This window comes from Cryptomeria japonica, chromosome 8 (genome assembly GCF_030272615.1).
Source record: "Cryptomeria japonica chromosome 8, Sugi_1.0, whole genome shotgun sequence".
NCBI classification, from domain to species: Eukaryota; Viridiplantae; Streptophyta; class Pinopsida; order Cupressales; family Cupressaceae; genus Cryptomeria; species Cryptomeria japonica.
This window is the reverse complement of record NC_081412.1, coordinates 422,234,201-422,256,643: the sequence shown is the minus strand read 5'-3', so window position 1 is coordinate 422,256,643 and position 22,443 is coordinate 422,234,201. Positions and strand designations below refer to the sequence as shown.

Sequence of the window (22,443 nt, the reverse complement as noted above, 5' to 3'; positions counted from 1 at the left end):
TGCTCTTCGTCATAGATTCAAGAATGATGCTCATAGTTGGTGGTACTTCCATGGCACATGCTTCCAAAACCTACAAGCCCTCACTATGAAAGTTTTATCACAAGTTTAATTAATTAAAATTTATCACAAGTTCTATTTATAGTTTACTTTGTCTTCATAGGTTGCTAGTAATTTTTAATTTTATAAATTTACAACTTTAATTGTTTACTTTGTATTCATAGGTTGTTAGTTTATTTGCATCCGAAAGAAATTGGAGCACATACTCTTTCATCCACTCAATAAAGCACAATAGATTGCAATCAAAAAGAGCGGAAAATTTAGTATATGTGCATTCCAACCTACTTCTTTTTTCACACAAGCAACATGTCTACAAGCAAGGGGAAACGAAGATGTGGGATATAGAGCCAGAGCATACTGATTTGGATGCTTTTGCTTCTCATCTTGTTGCATTTGATGATTCGGATGGCGAGCAAACTTATAGTGCAAGTGCAAATGCAAGTGGCATTAGCATTGGTTCATCTAATGTCAATGTCAATGATGAGGAGGATGAGAACGAGGATGTTGATGAATTAGAGAATCCATTTGATGATTAAACTTTAAATTGTTGAAATTTGAAACAATGATACTTGAATATTTTGTCATTTTGATATTAAACTTGATGTATATGATGCTATGATGGTATGATCATGATGCTATGATTACAAGATTATGTTGGTTTTGTTGTTTATATGATACTATGAGACATGCTAATCTTAACTCATGCTTATATATATATATATATATATATATATATATATATATATATATATATATATATATATATATATATATGTGTGTGTGTGTGTGTGTGTGTGTGTGTGTGTGTGTGTGTGTGTGTGTGTACTAACGAACTCAAACCCCTTTTCAAAATTTTGCCATATTGGGTTCCCGAACCCAAACCGGTAACTTAGGTTCTCACAAACATTTCTCCTATAAAAGGAATGTATCTTTATAGAAAAGAAGGTTGAAAATGGGCGAGATATGAGAGTTGTATTGTATTTGAAATAAGAAATATAGTGTCGTTGTGTCTGTGTCATTTTCTGTTGTAATGATTTATTTCTTGTTGACATTATATTAATACAAGCCATGTAAATTCAAATTGCCTTGTCTCCATTTGTAATGTCCCCTTTTATATTGCCCTAAATCTTGCCCTTACTATTATCAAGTCTGTTGGCTTCCTCTCTTTATTATTCTGGAATCAGTTATGAAGTTCACTGCTCCTTAGAATGGATCAATTGATCTTCTTCTTGGTTCTATCCTTCTTCAAATGATGTCTCCTTCACTTTATACCCTTCATGAAGAAAAAGATACATCTGTTTAGCAACAACTGCTGCCCTTTCACTTCCTATTTATTCTTCATCTATCTCTCACTTCTTAAATCTGTCTTTACTGCTTTTCAAATCTGAATGTATCCGACTTAAGATATGCATATCTTCTTCTTTTAGATGTGCGTGTCTTATTTTCTTCTTTCCTTCTCAAATATTATTTCAAATCCCTCCATATACTTCTGCTCTGAATCTGTTCTATATCTCCTCTAATTCCACTTCATTCCTTCCATTCCATTTCATCCTTCTTTCCCTTTATATCTTCCAATGTGAGGGAGAGGTCACACATCTTCATCATGTCTACCTTTTGGTAAGAGTCCCAACCTTTCAGAAGAGTCACAACCTTTCACAATTAGCACCATTTGAAAGAGTACAACCCTTCAAATTTTCTACCCTATTGAAAGAGTCACTGTCCTATTTACTTCCCATTCTTTTCTTCTTCCAATCCTTCCTTGATTCACATGCTTCATTCTTTCTCTCTTTCTACATCTCCCCCCCTTCAAAAGAAATTCTCTTCTCCCCTTTATATCTCATGTTTGAGGGAGTCGCAGCTTTTCATTTCATACCTTTTAACCAGTCATTAAACTTAACTAAATTTTAATTATTCTAATTTTATTCTGTTATATTTTAAGAAATCCTATTTCAAAATGAGGACATTACACCACTCTTGTAATCTGGTATTTTTTTGAAATGAATAGCTAAGAGTTATAAGTTTCTTCATACACATTTGCTATGTTTATAGCTTATACTTTATATTATTATTTCTGTGTTAGTATTTGTTTTACGAACAATATAAATCTTTTGTGGATGTTAATTGGAAATGCTGGTGTTATAATTTAATTATTAAGTAGGATGTTGTTGATGTGTTTTTCATGCACATGCGAACACAGAATAAAATACCAAGGTATCTTATCCTCTCTTGACCAAAGTTTCCCGACTGCTGAAGATCTCGCCGAAGGATCAATCGGAGTAACTCCAAGGTTCTTGTATGTAGGGTCTCTACGTGTGGATAAGCTCTCTATGGTATGATGTGATTTTGTTGGAATCACAAGGCGACTTACATTCGATCGCCTGAGTGTCTGATCTACTAGAACTCAAGTCCTATCTACTAGCTGGAAGATAAAGAAATGGCAAAAGATACAAGGTGCGAGAAGTCTACTCTAAGACGTAGAATGCGAGAAGATAGATGAATAACTATGTGGATTCCTACTAAGCTAGGTCTCACCATCAAGTTGAACAATTCAACACCAACTCAGTGCAATCTTCTAAGGGATGTTCCAAATATGTTCGAATCGTACACCATCAGATACTGATCACCATTCAAGATAATGCATGAACAACAGAGGTGTTACGACTCGAGATTAAGCTCATTCTATACCAGTTGACCACGCAAGGCGCACTTACAGTCAGCAAAAGGCTAGTGGTTTGGACTAGGTGGATTCCACGCGAGTGCATTCAATAACTTCTTTCATTCAATTTAATTATCTATCATCTAAAATGAAGATTCAACAAGAGACCATGCATATTGCAAAGAAACAACACACTTCACCATAACTTCAATGAAAATGGAGTTTATTTACAATCAGTGGCAACAATTTCTTGCCTTGTCCTCCTAATCTACTCTAATTGCTATTCTATCAGCTGACTATTCACTATTTCTAACTATTCACCCACTATTAACCTTTAAAAAAGAGGAGCCAGGACTTTATATAGAGAGCCCTATACAAATTGACGGCTCTGATTGACTTAGAACCAATAGCTAGGATTGCAAGATAGAAACCCTAATTAGGGTTTGTTACAACAAACTTCCTTAGCCAATTAGAAAATTACATTCCAAGGGTGAGGACCAATAAGAAGCAGGGGTAGGTACATCAAAGTTTGTGCCGTCCTTGAGTCGGGTACATTCAATCTGGACACGCTGAGGTGGACCAATCCGACCAGAGGAGGAGTGACTGGGATGCCATCTTGTCTGACGTTTGTGTCTTGGTTGATCTCTTTTCTGTCTCAATTTGATGAATGGTGTACCTCTTTTACTCCCAAGTGCTTGATGAGGCTTTCTTATCGTCAAGTCTTCCTTCTCCGATAGCATACCTTACCTTTAAGTGTTGGCGAAGCCTTTCTTTGTCATCTTGTGGTAGAATGAGGTCTTGAGGCTAACTTGAACTCCTTGAACACCCATGGTCTTCCAACGCTTCAAAGCACCTTGAATCCTCCCTTTTTGCATGTGGAACGTCCTTGATGATGATGGACTAGAAGAGGTCGTCCTTGTCCCAACCTAGTCTTCTTTCATCTGCAAAACAAACCATAAGATGATTAAGGACACATAATATATTCATTCTAACATAGCATTTTCTACCTTAAATCATCAACAAGAAGACATTAAAATGAAGTTCGCTCAAGATCCTCCCCAAGGACAGGCCCTATAAGAATTTCCCTCTGGACCCTTTGGAAGGGTCAGGAGCGAAATTTGCTATTTTGCTCAATTTAGACCTCATTTCATCATTTCATAATCTTAGGCCTAGCCTTCAAACCTCTTATCATCATAACCTCACAACTAGCCCTTTGCCTAGCTCAAACAAGGTGAAAAATAGGAGTTTCAAAGGATTTCAACCTGGACCCTCTAGAAGGGTCGGGAGTGAAATTTGCATTTTAGGACAAAATCTTCACAACTTGTGACCACAACTTGCTCAAATGCATGTCTAAGGATCCCTTTAATCTCAACCAACATCAAGCTTGATGCAAAATTGGAGAAAAATGGAGTTTTTGAGGATTTCGCTCTGGACCCTTTGGAAGGGTCAGGAGAGAAATTCACATTCTAGGACAAATTCTATCATTTCTCTACTCCAAAATGCCTTCCAAGGAAAGCACACACTAGTCTTCTCTCTACCAAGGCCTGGGCATCCGTCTCTTGACCTTCATCATGAGCAAATTAGGTGAAATTGAGAATTTCGCTCTAGACCCTTTGGAAGGGTCAGGAGCGAAATTCATTCTTTAGCTCAAAATCCTTACCTCTTGGACTCATAACCTATTCAAACACATGCCTATGGCCATATTTAAGTCCAATTCACCTTGATCACTGTCCTGGCCAAGCACAAACTTAAAGGAAAAATGATATTCTGAGAATTTCGCTCTGGACCCTTTGGAAGTGTCAGGAGTGAAATTCAAGTTTTTCACTTGATATTTCATTTCCTTCACTCCAATCTATCTTGCAAGGAGAGAATACATCACTTTTCTTCCAATCATGCCATAGGGATCAAAGTTTTGGCTTCAATCAAGGGAAAAATAGGTGGTTTGAAGAATTTCTCCCTAGACCCTTTGGAAGGGTCAGGAGCGAAATTCTTTTCTTGCTTGTTTTCCCTCATTCAACTCCATTCCTCTCACTTTGTTCTTACTTGATTCTCACCTTTGGATCTATCTCTTAACATAACAACACTTGCTTTACCTCAAAATGACTAAAAAGGAGAATTTTGCTAAAAACCATGGCCAAGGACAGGACCTATTTAGGATTTCGCCCTGGACCCTTTGGAAGGGTCAGGAGCGAAATTCAAGTCCTAGCCTAAAATCTTCATCATTGGTGGCCACAATCCATTCCAAGGAATGTTTAGGGGTCCTTCCAAGCCCAATCTACCTTGATCCACACTTAGCTTGACACAAAAATGAAAGGAAAAGGTGGATTTTAGGAATTTTGCTCTGGACCCTTTGGAAGAGTCAGGAGCGAAATTCTCCTTCTTGAGTCTTATTTCATCATTTTTCCCCTTCAATTCACCTCAAAGGTCAAGGAAACGCTACTTCACATCCATCCAAGCCATAAAAACCAAAGACTTGACTTGCCTTGAAGGGAGAATAGGTGATTTTAAGAATTTTGCCCTAGACCCTTTAGAAGGGTCATGAGCGAAAATCATGTTTTTGCTCAATTCCTTCAAATTCATTGATTGCTAGCAACTCAAAGTCACTCCTAATGACATCCCCAATCTCAATTCACCTTAGTCCCCACTTGACTTAGCACAAAATTGAGGGAAAAGAGTGGTTTTGTGAAATTTCGCTCTGGACCCTTTGGAAGGGTCAGGAGCAAAATTTCAACTCTAAGCTTGACTCTCCATCTTTTCAACTCCAATCTTCTTTACAAGGTAAAAATATACCATTCTTCACCCAAGGAACAAGGTTTGTGGCCTAAACCTAGAAGCAAATGGGGTTTATGAAGAATTTCACTCTGGACCCTTTGGAAGGGTCAGGAGTGAAATTCACAATCTTGGACAAGATCCTCACTTTTCAACACTTTCAATCACTTCTCAAGGCAAGAACATATCAAAACCTTCAAAACATGTTTAAGGAACAAGAGTTTTAGTGCAAACCAGGAGAAAAAAGGTGTCTTCTTGAAATTTCGCTCTGGACCCTTTGGAAGGGTCAGGAGCGAAATTCATAGATTGGGTTGATTTCTCACTTCTTTTATCCAATCCATCTTCAAAATTGATCAAACTCACCCTCCTCTCGCCATATTCAAGTCCACTTGCTATCCACTTGGCTTAAAAATCTTCATTTTTAATGCCTTAGGCCAAAATTGAGGGTCAAATGAGGATTTTGCTCTGGACCCTTTGGAAGGGTCAGGAGCGAAATTCTCATTTTGAGCTAGTTTCTTACTTGCTTTCTCCTTTTCATGCCTTGGACACACTTTGTTAGGCTTCCTTCAATCATGACCATGCAAATTTGCTCTTTAAGTTGACACATAGCTTCAAGATTTTGTAAAAAATAGGGTTTTATATGAATTTCGCTCTGGACCCTTTGGAAGGGTCAGGAGCGAAATTCCTCCTTGGGCTCAAATCCTGACTTCATTTTCACATTTCTTCACTCCAAATAAGTGTTTTGCCTTCACAAATGCCTAGGAATGAGCTAGTTCATGACTTTGGGTAAGGTAGAGTGTCTTACAAAGGAATTCGCTCTGGACCCTTTGGAAGGATCGAGAGCGAAATTCCTATTCTAGGCTTGATTCACTTTGGAATTGACTTGACTTTGGCCTAGACTCACGTCTTGATGCATATCCTTCCATATCCTTGCCCATCACTCAACCACTCTTTGACTTAGGTGAAATCTTGAGTCCTTGGTGAATTTTCGCTCTGGACCCTTTAGAAGGGTCAGGAGCGAAATTTGACATTTTAGCCTCTCCGTCAAGATTCATTTATGGAATAGAGCATTTAAGTATAAGAAAGAAGATACTTTAAGTTATATTCCATATATACTGGCAGGATGTTTGAGAGTGGTTTCGGACCTCTAGGAGTTATAACGCGAAATCTAGTTTTTGGAAGATTCTTCAATTTTCCAGACTTAGTCAAATTTCAAGATTAGGATGACATTCCAGACTTAGCCAAATTTCAAGACATTTGAAGATCACGATGACATTCCAGACTTAGCCAAATTTCAGGACATTTGAAGATCAGGATGACATTCCAGACTTCACTCACCAATTTGACCTAACTCAGACCTTCAAGGATGATATTCACTCACCAAGCTTCATTGACCTCCTGAAACTCAAACAAGACACTATTAGAAACAAGAGCAAAATTTTGTCCTTTTCAAAGAAACCCTAATTCTGAGGCCCCATGGACTCACCCTGGCTCAAGAAGAGCCTGCCACCCTAGTGATCCCCCCTAGCGACACTCAAAATGCAAAGGCTAACAGACAAAACCCTCAAAAACCCAGAAAACAAACCCCAGAAAGCAAAAAAAAAGTAAGGGTCCCCATTTGCAATGGGGCGATGTGTGAATACGTCACAACAGATGCAAATTGTGTAAGCCATTTACTGGTTCTATCATTGTAAGGTAACAAAACAGAGTCAAAGACTTAAGACCACTTGTAATATTTATTGTTAAAACGAAGGAATGAAATTGTCCAAAGACTATATTCCTTAGAATAGGCACCATTCCATCTCTGAAACATTCCCCCCAACCCATACTCAGCTTAAATGGCAAATCTCATCATGTTGTAATTCATTATTTATTATTTTTCCATTTCATTCACACATACAAACCACAAAGGGAACCAATCACACTTGTAATTTCATAATCCTCATCATAATATATGATTCCCCCCAACCCATACTCAGCTTAAATGGCAAATCTCATCATGCTGTAATTCATTATTTATTATTTTTCCATTTCATTCACACATACAAACCACAAAGGGAACCAATCACACTTGTAACTTCATAATCCTCATCATAATATATGATTCCCCCCAACCCATACTCAGCTTAAATGGAAAATCTCATCAAGCTGTAATTCATTATTCATTATTTCGCCACTTCATTCACATATACAAAAGCCACAAAGGGAACCAGTCACACTTGTAATTTCATAATCCTCATCATAATCTATGAATGTTTCTATCTGTTTACATTGACTGCCACAAGCACTTTAACCAATGTATCATAAAGGGTTACCCACCATGGTCTTGCAGAGTCAAAAGTGCAAAAGAGATTGATCCTAGGATCTCTGTCATCCATCAGCCAGCCTTTCAACAATTTTGAACATAAGATCTTGTTAAACTTTAGAAATTGTTGAATGTAGGTTGGAGAACCAACACTCAGGGCTTGACAAAAAAAGCTTAAGTACCAAGAAAAAAAAACTAATGCATTTAGAGAAGACAAATCCATTCTACTCAATTGGTCACAACTGAAAGATTACATATGTCATATGACCCGTAAACCAAAAACTTATGCTTTCATTACAGGACTCGACAAGTACTCACAAAAGACTCGACATGTGAGTCATGTCGATTCAGCCCATTTTGCCAATGACTCGCAAGTTGTGGCTAGTTTCCAACTATGACCGATACTAGTCATTTAGTTGCAATACATTGCCTAAGAAAATTAGCTAGAAAGGGGAATCGTTTGCCATTATACAACTTCTACACCTTCCATCTCCTACCTCATATATGCAATTCAACCAATTTTCGTTTCTCCCTTGTTTTCTTCCTATGTAAGCATGTTGTCCTCCTTTTCTTTCAGAAACCCTTTCATAGGTATTCTTTCCTTATCACATCTAAATACCTCTAATGTATCCTTTGTATGAAATCAAACAAAAATTTCCATCAATTCCTTTGCTGTTAGTGGTGCTCTTCATTCAGTCTTCACCAATTCCCACATCCTCGCTTCCACCCTATCTTTCATTGTTTCCACATATTCTAAGTTTCATTGTGAATATCCCCCCTTACCTCATTTCTTCATTCGCTACCTTTGCTTCTAGCCCTCTTGTGTTCCTATCCTCTTAAGTCTTAACAAGCTCTCTCTTAATACCATCAAATGGTCCTAAATCATTCAATTCCACCACTTCCTTCTATCTCCAACCCAAACCAACAAGTTGTAATCAAAACACCATATATGGCTTCCCTTTAAGCCAAAATGGATGCCAACACCCAAATATGTCATTAATAGAAGTAAGAGAAAAGTTATTTAAGCCTGCTATATTGCCAAAACAAATCTACATGTTCATTTTGATAAAAATATCAAAGGCAATGGTGCCCATGGTTTCAAATCCAAAGGTACAAATGATCCCTCATGCTAAGCTACTTCAAGCATCTCCTGAGAATCAAGAAATAGAAATTTGGGGATTGATTAAAAATGTACAATGAATGAGCAACACAAGATTGTAAATTTTGACTCTATCATGCTTCAGCGTCATTCAGAGACGGGAGATATTAGGCCACAGAACATCTCCAAGAATATAAAGGATCTACAAGCCAGAGAAAAGAAATTCAACAACTTGCAAATCAGGATAATGAAATTGCCAAGCTCAATGAAGAATGGCAAAATTAGGAAGTTAATGATATCAGATTTCCACAATCCATAGCTTAACAATCTCACCTTCTGGATTAGACTGAAAGTGAGGTTATTAAAATCAGGAAGAACAAAATAAAGGCATCCAAGTGAATCTAATAAAAGAAGTATATCAAACATACTTAGGCAGAAGAAGTAAAGCCATGGAAATCTTTATGATGTTCTTTAGCTGTATTAACCATGCTGTAAAACAAAAGGAAAAGGTAACAACTGATATTATAAATTCAAGTTATGCTAAGTTGCCGGTTTGGGTTCGAAGCAGCGGTACACAGGTACAGCAAAAATTTGAAAAGGGGTTTGGGTTTGTTAGTACAAAAACATGTAAATTATATATATAATGCAGCCTACAAGCATGGATTAAGATTAGCATGTCACATAGCATCATATAAACAACAAAAACAACATAAACTTGTAATCATAGAATCATGATCATACCATAATAGCATCATATACATCAAGATTAAAAACAAAATGACCAAAATATTCAAGTATAATTGTTTCAACTTTCAACAATTTAAAGTTTAATCATCAAATGGATTCTCTAATTCATCATCCTCATTCTTCTCCTCCTCATCCTCCTCATCATTGACATTCACATTAGATGAACCAATGCCAATGCCACTTGCACTCACACTATAAGTTTGTTCAATGTTCGAGTCATCAAATGCAACAAGCCGAGAAGCAGAAGCATCCAAATCAGTATGCTTTGGCTCTATATCCCACATCTTCGTTTCCCCTTGGTTGTAGTCACATTGCTTGTGTGAAAGAAAACGTAGGTTGGAATGAACATATACTAAATTCTCTGCTCTTTTTTATAGCAACCTATTGCGCTTTACTGACTAGATGAAAGAGTATGTGCTCCAATTTCTTTCTAAAGCAGATGAACTAGCAACCCATGAAGACAAAGTAAACAATTAAAATTATACAATTATAAATATTAAAGATTAAAATTACTAGCAACCTATGAAGAAGACAAAGTAAACTATAAATAAACTTGTGATAAATTTAATTAATTAAACTTACTTGTGATAAAACTTTGACAGCGAGGTGTTTTAGATTTTGGAAGCATGCGCCATGGAAGTACCACCAACTATGAGCATCCTTCTTGGATCTATGACGAAAAGCATCAACACTTAGACCATTTCCACTTGCAAATTCTATGAACTCATTTGTAACAATATCTTCCAAATCATTATCAGGATAGAGTCTAAGGAATGCTTCCTTGTACCCATCAGATACTTCTAGATCTCTCCATGGTGGAATCCTTCGTGGTTTATCAAGAAATTGATTGCTATAGTGATTTGGTATCAAGACATAGGCAAGAAGGTGGAAAGGAGTGGTCATCTTATTCCACCTTTCTACAACAATTGCTTCCACTTGTTTGAAGAATTTCTCATCAAGGTCATTCCCTAATTTTTGCTTCCCTCTCACTGCTACTCTGCTTCTATATAGTCCAATTTGTGTTGATCACCATATTGCAAAGTGCCACTAACCTTCACAGGTCGTCTCAAGACAATTGCATTTGATGCAAAACAGGTCTTAGCAACCTATAACACAAATTAATGCCAAAATCATTAAAAAATAAAGACAAACATTAAAGAAGAATACACAATATAGCTTCCACAATGATATTATTAACATTGAAAATTTAAAAAATCAAAAAATGTAAAATTAAATTACTATTTCACTTACCTTCAATAGCTCCAAATTCGAAAAGGATCTAAGAATCCCTTGAGACGTGGTGGTCTGTGATGAACATCTAGATGTCCTCAACCTTTACATGCACATCTTTGATCCATTTAATTTTATTCCCAATCTTTTGTAGCATAAGATTGAGTGAATGGATTGCACAAGGTTTCCAAAGATGTGATCATAGCGTTCCTCAACCAACAAACCAACAGCTCTATAATTTTTTGCGTTGTCAGTTATTGACTTGGACAACATTGCGGGGTCCCAATGACTCAATGGCGGAGATGAGAATATCTGCAATAAATCGGCCATCTTTTACTTGGCCCTCACAATCCACAGCTTTCAAAAACAATTCCCCTTTAGGGAGCACGGCTATGACATTGATCAAGGACGATTTTCAGAATCTTTCCACCCATCTCAAACATTTGATACACTTGTCTCAGCCCATGAATCCCTTATGGGTTTCAATGCATCTGCAACCCCCTTCACCTCTTTTTCCAATAAGGTTCCACGTACCTTCTCATAACCTGGGCCCTTATGCCCTCTTGGAGCTTCATTAACACTTCTCAACATTTGCTTCCAATATGGGGAGAGAACAACATTGAAAGCGAACCCATTTTCTTATATGCACCTTGCTACATCTTAGTCGGCAATGTCTCAACTCTCATTTTGAAATGCAGTTTCTAAAGGCCCCTTTGTTCTTTTGCTTGTCAAGGGTGTTTCACTTTGAGGCTCGGCTATGGAAAAGAAGGGGTGGTTTTCTACTACAACATTGGGATTAGATGGGGGTTGCCTTCCCTTTGTATTTTTTTTGTGCGGTTTGATTCAATCTATGGGCTTCTCTCTCTTTTGCTGCCTCATGCTCCTTAACATATTTCATCACCATCTCCTCTAGTATAGGTTTACCATCTTTTCCAGGACATTTTTTGATGCCTCTTTTTAGTATTCCACACGAATGGCCTGCCAGCCGAAAATATGAACTATTACGTTCTACACCACATCCTTGGCATCTCCAACGTAATCCCCCACCTCCTGGAAGTGTCAATATATTTCCATAGGGGAGAATTCGGATCATTTCTTTGTTTTGAGATTGATTGTTCATTTGTGCCAATGGAGGAACAGGTAGATGCCATTCTAGTTCCTATGGCAAGAAATAATATGAACACATTCAAAATAAAAACAAAATAATGAAAAAAATTAATGTTTCATGTTTGACAATTTGTGAAACAAAAATAGTTGAATAAAATGTTCAAACACCTACCACTTTCAGCCAATGGGAGCTTGCAAATGTGTGGAAATGAAGCTGTAACACTTGTTGAAGTTTCAAAAATCAGTCTTCAACTCCTCCTACTTGATTTTGGAAGCCAAACTTTGTTCACCCTTTCTTCAACCTGCTAGCAAAAAACTTTTCTTTGCAACACAAATGAGGAGAAATGAGCCAAGATTATGTTTTAAAACTCACTTTAAAGGTTTTATTTTAATTTTTAAGTGGCGTATTTGTAAAAAAATTAATTTTTTGCAAAAAGAAAGATGTGTTTTGGCCGCCGGCCACCTAGGTCCACCTTGGTCTGCCTAGGTTCGTCCTGGGTCCGCCCAGATTCGACCTAGTTCGAGCCAAGCTTGTGAAACACAGACCCTATCCAAACCACAGGCGGACCAAACCAGGACCAGACCAGACTAGGACCAAGGGAGCGATGACGTTTTCACACATCGCCCCATTGCAAATGGGGACCCCCACTTTTTCGCTTTCTAGGCTAGTTGTCTTAGCTTAGCCGTTGGTAGTTGTCGAGTTTTTTTTGCTATTAGCCTTTCATTTGTAAGACATGTAGTTGCTCAAAAGTTGGTCAAGTCTCTCTCTTTGAGATGACATGAGGTTTAATATTTCCTCGGCCCTCCAAAGCTTTCAATCTGCCTTTCCCAACACTATTAGTGGGTGCCCAAACCTAATTACACCCATTTCCACCTCTCCATCATTAATACCTCTCCACCTCACCTTCCTAACATTTCATCCATTAACCTCTCCTTCCATCTCATCCTCTACCTACCTTTCTATACTCCATCAACCCTTCCTTCCACCCATCCACTATCTTATTCCCCTACCTTTCCATTTCTCCTATCATATCCTAAAACTTCATTCACTACCCACACTACCCTACCCCTACCCCTATCCTATCCTAACCCACCTTCCTTCCCCTAGCCTAAACCCCATCCGATTATAGCCTACACCCCCCTTTACCCTTCCATTACCCCCTTCTACCTCCCACTCCACTTTACTCTCCAACATCTCCTAACTCCTTCCACTACCCCTTATACCTCCTTACCCCACGTATTTATGTCTCCCTTTCCCCAAACATGCTCTTCTTCCCTTTCACCTGTGCCCTCTCTTCGCCCCCTTACATTTCTTCATCCGTCCTTACCACATCACACCTCGGGCCCCACAAATTCTAAAATGGAGATTTAAAAGGTTTTCTTAAGCCATAGAGTATTTCGTTCTTCTCCTTCTCTCTACCGTATCATTGTTTGGGCCCACAAACCTTTAAAATGGAAATTTTAAATAGTCTTCACATGCCTTGCCACATATGGCTTGGGCTCCCACAAAACTTAACTTTGGAAAGAAGGTAAAAGTGTTTAAGGCATTCTTTATTAAGGAAAAACAAAAGAGGAGCATCCACCTCACCATTTCCTTGCAAGGTGTGGCAACACAAAAGATAGGGAGTTGGCCTTTGAATAAAGATGTGTCACTTTAATAAGGATAGAGTAAAAAAGACCCTTAACATCCGATGCCCATATAAAGAGAGTGTTTCACATCATTTTAACAGCATTCAATAAGAAATTCTGATCAGACATGAAGGAAGCAGTTTTAGTGATGAAGATCAGCGATTTTGGCAATAGGACTTTGATCATCACATTGACCAAATGCTAGATCAAGATGTGATTTTGATTTGAAAGGTCAAAGGTTCAACTTAAAGACATTGTTATCCAGTCCAGGTAAAAGGGCAGATTTTGAAGGAAATCCATTGGATTATTAAACATGTAGCAACAACAACAGCAAGTTTGGGCAAGATCAGACCAGTTGTTTTAATTCCTAATCTTTTGATGCAATCTTTTTTTTTTTTGTTGCTTTTCAGTTCAAACCATAGAAACGAAAATCGCCATGAATCGCCTAAACTTGGCGAGTCCGAGTCCGAGTCATGCTCGCCAAGTCTCTGGGACTTGTACTCGGACTCGTTCGCCATACTCATCGGGTTGGCGAGTTTGGCTCAAACTCGCCAAACTCGGCGAGTCCTGAGCCCCAAACTCGGCTACTAGCTGGGTTAGTAAAATACTAAAATGACAAAAAAAAACATTTTAAATTTTTTTTTTTAAATGAATGGTATCGTCTTTGTTCACTACAACCTCCGCCTGAGAATGAGAAAAATTAGGGTTACAATATGCCAGACAATAGAAAAATAACACCCATAATAAGTTTTTTTGGCCTCGCGGGGCGCTGCCCCTCGACCATATTTTCATAATAATTTAGGGCAGATTTTGATAATAATTTAGTGTATATGTGTGTTTTTTTTATGAATATTTTAAAAAATTATATATTTTCAAATGTTCAATAAATTTACAGATTTATTGCCGATTTTTTCCCCATTTTTGCCGAGTCTCGATTTTTAAAATTTTTTGGGCCAAAAGATGTATTGTCGAGTAAGAGTTTTTCATCTTTGACCTCATGAATAAAACCCTTATTGAAGATCAAATAAGTAGGTGGTTGACGCTTCTATAAGAGTTTACTTTTAAGATTATTGTCAAGCCTGTGAAGAGCCATGTTATAGATGATCAGTTGTTTTGGATGGAATAGGGAAAAAATGAGATTAGAAAATCGCCTGAAACTCGGTGAGTCAGAGTCCGAGACATGCTCGCCAAGTCTCTAGAGCTCGGACTCGGACTCGGCCGAGTCTGGCGAGCAAACTCGTTAGACTCGCCGAGTTGGCGAGTTTGGCATAAACTCGCCAAACTCGACGAACCCTGTGCCTGGGACTCAATTGGCGTCAAGGCCCCAAAAAAGCCAAAAAAATGCATTTTTTAAAGTTTTTTTAAAATGAATAATCTCGTCTTTGTTCACTACAACCTTCGCCTGAGAATGAGAAAAATTAGCCCCTTGAACCCACCTTGGGGGCACTGCCCCCAAACCCCCGTTGAAAAATATGGGGGGAAACTGCGTCGATAGAAGTAGGGAAAATTTATTTTCCGAGTCTGACACTGATTGGATCAACCACGTAGATATAGAGGTTGAGACTATAGCCATGGCAGAGGAGGAGCGAAGAGCACAAGCACAGACAGGAGATTCAGAGGCAGATAGTGACACGGATGTTCCTGATGTTGGTGAGCATGGCATGGTGTCACGGGGAGCGGCTATGGCTGTCGAATCATCCAGGACCTACCTTAGACGCCTTCGCAGGGGGCCGGAGCCGGAGGGTGTAGGCTCCTCTGAGCCATAGGCTTGTAGTTGTATTTACCTTTGGTATTTGTATGAAACATTTGATGATGATCATATGGTGACATGGATTTTTTATTCCATGAGTTTTGTAATATTGTATACATTTGACAATATTTATATATCTAAGTTTGTTATTTACTTCAGCTACAATTTGCGTTTATGCTTATGTGATTGATGTATACTTGTGTATGTAGTCAAATGAGCCGAGTTTGATGATGTTATTGTGTCTTTAAGGTGTATTCAATAAAGGGTGCCTGAAACAAGTTTTAAATCTTTAAAAATCTCTAAGTTTCTTGAGTTTTTCACTTTCCCGAGTCCAGCCGAGTCTGGAGCCGAGTCTGATGCCGAGTCCCGAGTCCGAGTCCGAGTCGGCCTTGCCGAGTCCGAGTCCCGTTTCTTTGGTTCAAACATCAAACTGTCTAATTCAGTGCAGATTGAGAGACAAATCAAGCAAAATCTGATGGATCAAATCCTCTAATACAAATGAAGCTTTGAATGCCAATTCATCTAAAATGCAACCAAGTGATCAAAGTTGATCAATTCAATCATCTGCTACAAATGAACTTTTGGTGGACAATTTGGTGAAGAAGGTTTTGGTAACAAAGGATGAAGTCTTGAATTATGATTTGCCCTAAGGACGAAAATTTAGTTTCAAAATCTTGAAAAAACTTTGGAAAGCAAATGGATTGCAAAGGTCCCCTAATCTGGCCGATCATGTTTGCAAAGCTATCTAAGGAGTTGATTTGGCCAATCAAATTCAAAAGTTGCAAAGACATTCAAATTGGCCGGTCATGGTGTAGAGTTGCAAAGGTGACTTAGAAATCCGCTAAGTGTTGAGTGGCAAAGCTCCCTTTAAAATCCACCTTCTAGCAAATATGGCAAAAGGTCATTCAAAATGCCACCCTCAACCTATGTTGCAAAGATCACTCAAAAAGTCGCCCACATTTGCATATGGCGAAGCTCCCTCCAAAATCCGATCAAGTGATGAGATGGCAAAGCTCCCTCATAAATCCAATTGTTGTGATGCAAAGGTGTCACAAAATGCCGCCCTCAATCAAATATTGCAAAGGTACTTGAAAAAGTCGCCTCAATCATGACTTGCAAAGGTGCCTCCTAGCAAATATGGCAAAGGTCATTCAAAATGCCACCCTCAATCAAATATGGCAAAGGCGCTCTAAAAAGTCGATCACATCAAAATAGCAAAGCTCCTTCAAAATCCTGCCATGATGCTATGATGGCAAAGGTCATCCAAAATCCCGTCATGATGCTATGATCGCAAAGATCTCCCAAAAAACCGCCAAGGTTGTGAAACCAAAGGGTCAAAACCATGAGCAAAATAAGAGGTCGGCTCTCTTAAGATGAACGATCACCAAACAAATGCAAATTAAAATCTTTTTTTGTTCAAGATACAAGTCGGCCTAAAGGAAGAGTAAATGAAAGGACATGTCTTTTACCCTAAAGCACCTATATAAGGAGACTTGAAACAATCATTTGATCACCATCACAAAACGAGTCTTCTCTTTAATAGCGAATTTCAAGAGCGAATTAGCAGTCCCAATCAAAATTATTAGCAAATTTGATCAGCAAGGCAAGGAATTCAATCAACATCAACAGGGAATCTGGTTTAGGAAGCATATCATTAGAATTTCATCAGCAAGATAAGCGAATTTCATCAGCAAGATCAGCGATCCCGGTCAACATCAAAAGCAAATTCAATCATTAAGGGTGCAGATTCAGTGATCAAGAGGAGCAAACTTCATAGGGCGATTTCTGATTTGCATCTTTAATCCATAATTCTAAAGGGTGAATTCTCTCCACATTAGCGATTTTGACACGAAATTTTGATCATTTCATTGATCAAAATGCATTCTCAAGAAAGGTGAGATTGATTTAAAGATCTTTTATCCTAACTTAGGAGCGTTTTCAGTTCGATTTGAAGACAACCTAGACAAAATTTGGTCTAGTGCAAGAAATGATGTAAGAAGATTCAAAACATTGCAAAGATGAAGGACTTGGATTCAACCAGAAGACAATATCAAAACAAGGCTCGCGCTACAAAGAGGTGCTTAAGTAAGGAATCAAAGATAGTTCAACATCAAGATCAAGTTCAAGACTTGCAATACAAAGATCAAAGTCAAGGCCTTGGAGCATGAAAGAAAGATAACTTACATGATGATAAAGGAAAGTTTTACAATATTGAATTCTTGTCATGTTCCCTCCTTGATCGTTATATATAACCTAGTTGAAGCAATTATTATTATTAGTTAATATAATATCTAATAACGAATGATTATTTGAAGCTATTAAATACTTATTTATTTATTAAATATTATTATTAATTAATATTTATTAATAATAATCTTCTTGAAATATTCAAATAGAATAAATTAATATTATTATAATAAACATTGTATAAACAATGATATTACATATTAATATTTATTTCGAGCAATGTTAGAGACGAATGGTTTTAGGAGGAAAGAACTTGTAGCAAAATTTATTAATTATTAATTAGTGGTGATCCCTAACAATGAGCGGCCATATTATGACATGAGTCGCCACCCTTACAAGGATAGTGGTCGTGGCAGAGGACTTACTCGTTCAAACCGATGGGGATATATTATACAGACCTACAGGAAGGGAATTAAGCAATTAAGGAATAAGGATATGGACTTTGAAAAAAAGAAAAAAAGAAAAAAGATGACGTAGACATCCACAAAGGAAGATTACAGGAAAGACAAAGGTTAACGCCAGCATTGACAACAAGATTTGGCTAAGGAACAGCCCAGGTATGTCTCTACTGCCAAAGATACATGATAATTATTGTATAAGAAAGAGAAATCGAATCATACAGCCATAGTGTGTCACGGGTATAAGCCACTCAACATACTGATAATAAATATGTTAATAATCTGCAATACATTAATGGTTAAATACAATAACGTCCAGGTGAATTGACAATGAAATTTTCAGTACCGTAAGTTCTCTATGCTGTCATTGTAATTATAATAATAAATGACTCACAAGTAAGATGTAAGGTATAAACTGGTAAAACACCAATAGAGTTAATATAACAAATCTGAAAATGTAACATCTTTGCTTTTGCTGGTATGCATGGGGATGTGTTAATATGAATGATCAATATTTGTAGTCTGGTAAAGTTTGTATGAAGAATATAATTCATAATAATAATAACAGAAACTACAATATGTTTAATAGTAATATTAATATAAAGTTATTCATACTTAATTTCACATACCATGGCAGACCAGATCTGACGCATTGTCATATATATATATATATACAGAACTAGTAAAAGTGAGGTTATAAATCTGATTGAATTATCAATTCAATATCAGGAAGAAGATTATGTTATCACTGATTGAATTTAGGTTAAGATGGTTTTGTTTCCTAGTCAATGTAGTTGAAGTCATGAGTATATTGAAATAGATTAATTATGGCTACAACATGCCTAGTCATAGTAGGGGACATTACAATTCCCTTCGGGAATCCAAGAATCTAAGCTAGTATATTAAAGAGTTTATTCAAACCAGGTGCACCATTCATCAAATAGATCATGAACAAGGGAGGATCAATCAAGGTCATCACACAGTCTACATCAAAAAGATCAAGGAAGCAGATAGTTTCAGAAGAGTTAATCAAAGTTTGTCAAATCATAACGATGCTTCTCATTATCAGCACATTGAGTAAACTAAATAATGTTGAGTATCAAGAGATATTGCTCAACATTCCTTCATGATGATGAATCAAGTCTACAAGCAAGTTGGGATGGCATCCTAGTCATCATCCCACTAATCAGAGGAATCCCACATCAGCATGTCCAAATACAATGCACCTAACTCATCTTATGGAGGCACGGACTTTGAGAAACCTACCCTCACTATCTATTGGTCAAATATTTCAAATAAGACGTGTCCAAATGTTGTAATTATTTCATTGGCTAAGAAGAGTTTGTTGTAACAAACCCTGAATAGGGTTTCCCTCTTGTAATCTCGGCCATTGATTGTGAATCAATCTGAACCGTTCATTGTAAAGAGCTATCTAATTCTATATAAGGCTCTGTTTCATTCATTTGTAAAGGGTTAATAGGAAATAGCAAGACACTAAGAGTAGAAGAATAGATAGATTAGAAGTTAGAAGTTAGATTAGAATAGGAGAAGAAGAAATCATTGCTAAGGCTTGTAAATATAAGTACTCTTTTCATTGAAGATATGGTGAAATGCATTATTTCAACAATGCTACATGGTTTCTACTTCTCATTTGCTTTCATGTTGATTAGTTGAATGCATTGTGTATTGGTGAAACTCTTAATCCATACTACTAGCAGTTTGTTGATTGCAAATTCGCCTTGTGTGGTCAACTGCAATATTTGAATGAGCTTAAGTTCAATTGTTATTCAATCATTGATATGCATTCAATTAATGGTGTCTATGCTTGATAATGATTTGAAAATCATCTAAATTCCTTAAAAGATTGCACTAAGCTTTGTGGAGTTGTTGCTTTGCATGTCAAAGCAAGGATTAGTCGAGTTGCACCAAAACATTGTCCATCATTCCTACATTCTTAGACTTCCTAAACCTTACGTCTTTTGCCCTTTTTTATTCTCCAAGCAAGTAGATAGAATATCAATTCCAGCAATTCAAGCATTCATATACAATGTAAGGCCCCTTGGAGGAACAGCAATCACAACGACCAACTGTGCTTATCCACACATCATGACCCGACATTGAGGAACCTTGGAGTTATCTCAAGTGATCCTTGTGCAAATCTTCAGCATTTGAGAGACTTTGATCAAGAGAGGATAAGATACTTTTGGGTATTTTATTTTGTGTTTGCATGTGCCTAAAAAACACATCATCAAGTGAACCCTACAACTTAGAAGTTATGAGATCATCAAAAAGAGTGGTAGAGGTCAGATAGCTTAAAAAATTTCTTTTATCCTTTGCCCGACAGAATTTTGTCTGCTGCCAAGATTTCTAATAGGTTTGCTACTTTATGTTTGATTTTTATCATTTTGAATAAAGTTAACATTTGACAAAGCTGCCAAAGAGACTTGGGTGCATTGGCCCTCCAAGTGAACTGAATGAGTGCAAACTTTAATGTTCTTGTGCAAATAGATTTCCCATCCATATGGGGACCCAAGTACAAGACTATAAAAACGAAGGATTTCAAGGCACTGCTTGAATAGAAGAAAAATGAAGGCTCCACTTTTCTAACATGGCCTCTAACCCCAATTGCCAAGGATATAATTAATGTTAGGAAGACATTGACAAAGATCAAGGGCTTTAAGTACGAGACAATTCTCTGAGTTTGGGGCTATTCATATAAAGAAGTTGTGTAATTATCAACAAGTCATGAGTAACTAAATTAGATAGAGATGCCTTTTGGGGATGCTTGGCGCAAATTGAAAATCACATTGCTCTCGATTTCTACAGCCTATATTCCTAGTTTGACCTTTCGTCTCTCTTTCTCCTCTCTCCTCTCTCCCTCACTTCTCCATTCTTTAGTTCTTGCTCAATTGTATTAATTCCATGCCCAAAGGGTAGGCTTCTATAGTTCTTTATTATTTTAAGCTAGGGGAATTGAACATTTGTGGCCATCGAAAATTATGAGATTGTCTGAAATGTTACACCCACCATCAATCAAAGCCAAGACACAATAATCAGGTAACTTTTGAGAAAGAAAAGATGTCAATATTTCCAAAAGTTTTGATAACCATTGATCATCTGACATTGTTGTACTTTTTCGAGTTTTTGTTTCTGACAACATGTAAGGAATTTTTTCTCACTTTTGATCTAAAAACTTAAGTTGCATCTAAGGGCTAGCAAATTGAAAATATTAAAAGCAAAGCAAGGCTGGACCCCACTCCAAAGATATATCTACACTTGGCAAAATTGGAAGCTTTTGAAACTATGACCACTGTAGACTGCGTAGCAAAAGGATGATCCCAAACCATTCATTTTAAACGAAAGCTTCCCACAGAATTACCACATTCTAAATAAAGGAAACAAGAAGAACAAGCTAAGCACCTCATAAGAAAAAACCAAAACAATTGTTTGAGGACCTATAGCAAGTGCAGATCATCTAGAAAGTCAGTAAAGAACAAATAAGATCCTCCTACTATCATATCAAGGCATCTGTTACAGAAAGTGGTCAAGGATGCCGCCAAAATAGATATCACATGCAGCTCAGAGTATTCAATGTAATCAAGGAACTTCCAGAAGAACAATAAAGATGAGAAAATCATATTTAGCCAATTTAGGGCTTAAGTAAAGCATTTGCAAGGATATCTCAAATAGTGGTGCCTATTCTAACCTTATAACTCATTATTATGATACACAGAATGTTTTAATGGACAAGCACCACTTGTAATTGTATAAATAGAGCCTTTGGGTTTGTAGTTGGGATCTTTTGAACAGTTCTCAAGCACTAATTATAGCCTTAGCAAATTTCTTTTGCACAAGTCATTAACCTTTGAAGATGAATGAAATTGAGTATGTTTTGAAACACTTAATAAAGTGTTATGTGGCTTAGTTACCTCTTAGCATAGTCTTTTATGTGGGTGTTCAACTCAAAGCAAAGTTGAACCTCTTACCTCTTCCATTCAAGATTAATTGTGCATATTAAACCTTACGATAAAAGTCCTTTGTTTTGTTCTATTTTGTTGAAAATTGCTTAAATTGTCAATTATTCTAGTGCAACACCCATGTTTTTCTTTTGTTTTAGGTAATCTATTTCCTTTTTAAAATTCAATACTTAGTTTAATATTAGAATGAGGAAGCCAGCATACATCCAGAGGATGCTCTACACATGAAACAATTTAGGGTTTCTTATTGTCAAAATCTGACTACAGTCGCTTACAATTATACAGTTGTAAGCATGAACAAGGTGTATTCTCAGTCCAAAACTAAGTGGTGACTCTTCATTCTACAATCTAGTTCAGCGCATGAAAATATAATGATTATCTCATTATTCCGATTAATGGAAACTAATGATTGAAGACATAGTTAAACTATAGCTTGTACAAGGCAGACTGCAAAAATTATTGAAAATGATGT

General features: G+C 37.1%; 1 protein-coding gene across 1 annotated transcript in view; it reads right to left on the bottom strand.

Moving 5' to 3' along the window:
* Positions 1–22,443, bottom strand: part of LOC131075633 (chaperone protein dnaJ GFA2, mitochondrial) — a 218,789-nt gene that overhangs the window by 45,863 nt on the left and 150,483 nt on the right. The gene's annotated exons all lie outside the window — the stretch shown is intronic.